The sequence below is a fragment of the Lactuca serriola genome, chromosome 4 (genome assembly GCF_051521515.1).
Source record: "Lactuca serriola cultivar US96UC23 chromosome 4, Lser_US96UC23_V15, whole genome shotgun sequence".
Classification (NCBI taxonomy): Eukaryota; Viridiplantae; Streptophyta; class Magnoliopsida; order Asterales; family Asteraceae; genus Lactuca; species Lactuca serriola.
Genome location: NC_136411.1, coordinates 365873029 through 365878445, shown reverse-complemented (window position 1 = coordinate 365878445; position 5417 = coordinate 365873029). Strand labels below are relative to the sequence as shown.

Below are 5417 nucleotides of genomic sequence, written 5' to 3'. Positions count from 1 at the left end.
AATTTTCGTTGATTCTGATGACGCTTTAGGAAGGGGCGATTCCTTCATTGGATATGGGTGAATCGAAGGTGGAGCAACAACATGTATGTTCATTTTGTGTACCAATTGTTGGTGGTTCTCAGGGAATAGCTATAGAAGGATATGTCGGTGGACAGATGAACAATTGATTCATCACAAATGTTCATATCAATGTTTTGGAAGAAGATGGGGAAGAGAACAAGAGTAAGGGGTGGGAGTGCGGCCCATTTATATTATCTTTATTATAAAAATAAACAAATAACAAAAATAAAAGTAAAAATAAAATGAGAAATGGTATAAATGTCTTTTTACATCAAGGGACCAAACATGCAATAATTTTTTTTATAGAGATGGTCCGAGTTAAAAATTCTTTATAAGGACCAAACGCACAGACTACCGAAAACCACAAGGACAAATCGTGTAATTTACCCATTATTTTACTTAGAAGAAAAATGTTAGAGGATTTCTATCTAATTTCTATTTGCCCATTACTCTATTCATCCAACCTATTTAGCTCATACTATAATTAAAAGAGAAATCCTCAGACCTAATTTCTCTATTAAGAAAATAAGAAAATGTCATGGTACAATTAACTTCGTATTTTGTCTCAATTGGTCATTAAAATTACTTTTTATGTAATAGAACATTAATTAAATTTGCAAAAAAAAAATCGATTAAGACATTATTGAAACTATGAAATAGATATCCGATGACAATGCTTATGTGGCAATAAATTCCGCCATTTGTGTGTACAACTAGTCAACCGCATAGGAGATTTACAAAGAAAAAATCTTATGTTCAACATCATTTTTTCTTCACCGAGTTTTTAAAAGACATTTCATAAATACCATAAGATTGCCAAACTTCGTTTCCAAACCAAAACCATAGAAATCAACATATCAAAAGCTTAGTGAGTTCCATCCAAAATACTCAATACAACAATACATATACAATTCATGTACACTGGGCCTAAAGTATAAAACTGGGCCTACATTATAAAACTGGATTGCCATTGGTATTACATCCCCAAATTTACGGTCATTTTAAAACTTTTTGTTTATGTTTATTAAATTAGAGTATTCTTTTAAAATGATTAATTTTGCTGAATTGTCCTAAAAACATGATAATAAATATTATCAAAGCATTTATTAGAGGTGTGTTTTATTTATAAAACTCGGCATGTCATCGTCAATATAGAAACATAAACATAAACAGCACGTTACATTAATTTACACTAATGATCTACATCTCCTTTAATCTCTCAGTGTAATATATCTTCGCATCGATACGTGTGATAAAAATCAACCGAGTGGGTTAGGTTGAGAAACTTGGTGAATACATAAAGATTTCAATCCCACAATGTTACCAAACAATATATATTTCAATAATATTGTAAAACAAATTGTTACCAAACAATATAAATGTTCCTCCGATTTGGATATCTATAGACCCTCATACCTAAAACTACCCGCCCAATCGATCCTCACATATCTAGTTTACGATTATCAGGAGGGATTATCTTGCCGGGTGAACCGTGTAGAAGTGATTGTCATCTGGAAGATGACCATATGTAAGTATGTTGCTATTTTGGGTAAAACAGTGGGTCCCGCATTTGGCTACCTTCTTGGGATGAAAGGTCTATCAAAGTAAGGCATAGGTTGAGCCTTTGGTATAAGCTCCTTCCTTAACCTCTTTAATTCTTCCTGTTCTTCCAATTACAACAAAATTAAAGATTCATCAATGGGGTTGAGTTGATTGATTTCAGTTTTTAAGCATTAAAACAATACCAAAAATGATGGATCAAAATCAAACCATGATATAAGATTTTATACCTTTTGCAGCTTTTCTCTTTCCAGCTTATATTGCTCAACATAAGAGAGCTTTTCTTGCATATAATGATCAAACTCAACACGCTTAACTGCCCTCACATCACTATGCAACACAAGATTGATGCGTTTTGTCCTTACTTTTTAAGGTGGTTTCACCAGACACTGACATTAGTATTAGTCAAATTTTTGAGATAGTTTTTCAGATGTGATTGTAAATTAACTTGGAGAAATGTTCTTACCTCTGGTTCATTTGTAGTAAATGGGAGGCCTTGAGCAATGGGAATCCGTTGCTTTTGTTGTTGAATTATCTTCTCCTAGACTTTCTTCATGAACTCTTCTTGTTTTGTTCTTCCTCTTTGCTATAGATTCACGAGGTAATGTGCTCAATTCAAGAGGTTTATAAAAGATACAAGAAGTGTTGGAACATATAAGTGAACTGTAAAATGCAAATGCCAACCTCTGTTCTAAGCTTGAAAGGTCGCTGGGAGGTAGCCTTGAGTGTTCTTTTCCATCTGCTGCCTCCAAAACTTGAATCAGAACTTTGCATAGTAAAATAAAAGCTAATAAATCAAAATAAACAAGAAGGAACGATCTTGATTTTAGAAAAACCGTGATGAACGATGACTTATGTTTCTTCTGCTTTGACAACCACCTCCTGAAATCCTGTTTAAAGTGCTAAAACGTAGAAATAAACCCATTTAGAATCAAAATTAATCATGTTAACAGAAATTTCATGGCAAAGTTTTTAGATGATGATCAACCAACCTCCCATGGTTGCCATCAAGTGAAGAACACAACCCTAGATTTTCTGCAGTGAGTAAGGTGCTGCTTGATTTTCTGAAGCAAAAATTTATGAAGTCTGTGGACCACCTCTGCAACCCTTTGCAGTAGAAGAGGTGGACCAAACGGCTGCAGACTGTAATAAGAAGCCTGTTTGTTTTTTTTAACATCCGCATACTGCTGCAGATATTAAAAAATTAAAATAAACTAATTTTATAAACCGAAAATAGCTTTTTAATACGTAAAATTTAATAATGTATAACATTCCGGTAAAAATTAATGATATTTCAGTAAAAAATAATGATATTTAAAAAAAAAAGATATTTTCGTAAAAAATAATGATATTTCATCAATAAATTATCATTATTGAATATAAAAAAACGAAAATTAAATTCAACAAGAATAAACGAAAAAAAATGTGAAATAAAATTTTAACAACATATAATCAAAATTTCAGCAATAAAAAAAAGGAAGAAGAGGTTGGAAGAGGCAGTACAAGTGCTGCGCCAAACAGAGCACGCGCAGAGGTTTTTGACTCAGAAGACTTCTAAAAAACAAACAGCTGCGAGACGAAAAGTGTTGCGCGTGTGCTGCGTCGCACAACAATAAGAGGTTTGAGGAGGTTTTTTTTTTTCAAAAAACAAACATCACCTAAGAGATCAGATGGGTTAAATGAAGTGGAAGAGAATCGTCTCTTAGGATTGTTGTTTGTCTGATCTTCGAGTTCGTCCTCATTTGAATCTGGTAACGTGAGAATATTCTCGAAGGCCTTGACCAAATGCAAAACTCTTCCAGATCCAGGTTTAGGAATACTCTTTCTTGCTTCATCTAATAGTTTCTCCCTTCTCCTCTTATCACCGGACGTCTAAAAAACGTCATCTTCTTCGGATTTTCCTTGAACACCTAAAGGTAAAATAGAGTTTTCTTCTTGTACAATAACTTCACTCCGATTGAAAAACCTTTCCTGAGAAGCCCTAAGAGTCTCATAAGCAACATACAAACAATTGTCCGAATTACCATTAACCTTACACTTACAATCGACTGAAATTAGGGATTTATCCTTGTCTCTCTTCGAATTCTTCTTCGCCACCACAAACTTCCTCTCCCGAATCTTGTTCTTAGGAGATGGCAAAGAGATCTGATTAGGTATCTTCGTCGCCGATTTTTGGACTTTAGTCGTTGACTTGACTGATGTAGAATGCAAGGCCTACAGATTAGGGCTAGTAACGTTAGGGTGTACATTCTCTGGTAGCTGTGACTTGCTGGAATGCTTTGACTTTGACGGTGTTAGTGGCACTGCTCCGACGTTCTTGCCGTTCGGTTCCATTGGAAAATCGCCAGAATAAGGAGGAGCTTTGTTGTGGAGAGAGATGACGGGGCTTGTGGGATTCAGTTTATCAGATGATCATCGATGGCAGGGAAAGAGTGGAAGAAAAAGAGAATGTTTGAGAGACATTGACGCCCTTTGTAACGGCTACTTTTGGACTTTTGGATCTTGGTAGGGATTTCTTGAAGTGTTGTCGTATTAACATCTTTATTTTACTTAGAAGAAAAATGTTAGAGGATTTGTATCTAATTGCCATTTCCCCATTACTCTATACATCCAACCTATTTAATCCAAACTATTATTAAAATGAGAAATTAAATATCCTCAAACTTAATTTCTCTATTAAAAAATTAGGAAAATGTCATGGTACAACGAAATTCGCGTTTTGTCTAAACTTGGTCATTATTTTTTTTTAATGTAAATAGATAATTAAATTTGCAAAAAAATGTCAATTAAGACATTATTGAAAGTATGAAGACAATCATCCGGTGACAATGCTTATGTGACAATAAATTCAGTAATCTGTGTAAAACCAGTCAGCCACATATGAGATTTACAAAGAAAAAGTCTTATGTTCAGTATCATTTATTCTTCCCCGATAAACACAATAAACAGTCTCATTTTCATGATAAACAGTCTCATTTTCATCCGTTCTTCACTAAACAAACTTTTTTTTTTCAAACCAACTACCTTTTTTGGGATCACCATCAACAATTTTTGGTTTAGTTGTTCATGAAAAAATTTGAACAAGTCTTTTGATTATATTTAGACTAGGTTTTGTCGTTCAAAGATGAATAGTCAGTTTCGACAATATTGTAAAAATCACTAGTTTGTACTAAGTCGTTAGACTAGCAACTAGAGATTATTAGACTAACAACTAAAAAACTCATATAATATGATTTAAGTGTAACTTTTAGTTATAGTCATAGTCGTTATTATGAACCCATAATCAAGATTTATCACTGATTACAAGTCATTATACTGATTGATATACTTACGAGGATGATGTATAGGCTGGATTTAGTAAGGTGTTTAAAGTGAGATTTCCAAACAGTATACTCTGTATACCAAACAGACCCTACCTCTAATATGATCCTAACTGGTTGTTCATTACTTGATAGATCTGGATGTAGACATTGGGATTGTTGACGAATCTAGACTATCATTAGTCATAAGGGATATCACACTAAGACTTAGTATGATCATACTTAGGTCACGTCAAGGGGAAAAGTCAAGGTGCTAGTGAAGCTCTGCTCAAATCATTGTCACCCACTTTATCAAGTGAGTGCATAGTTACTTTCAGCTTATACATAGATATGAAGTATCTATTTACTGCTATATGTTCTCACCATCTATGTACTTGATATTTGTGTTATACTATGATATGATTTTATTTTTATAAATCACTTTATCATATTTATATTGGGTAGTGAGGGTTTGGGGGAAAGATAAAAAAATGGGTT

General features: G+C 33.6%; 1 pseudogene; it reads right to left on the bottom strand.

Annotated features, from left to right (window-relative positions):
* Positions 1–2093: 2093 nt before the first annotated feature.
* LOC145099741 (uncharacterized) lies at positions 2094–3954 on the bottom strand (annotated as a pseudogene).
* Between the last annotated feature and the right edge of the window lie 1463 nt (positions 3955–5417).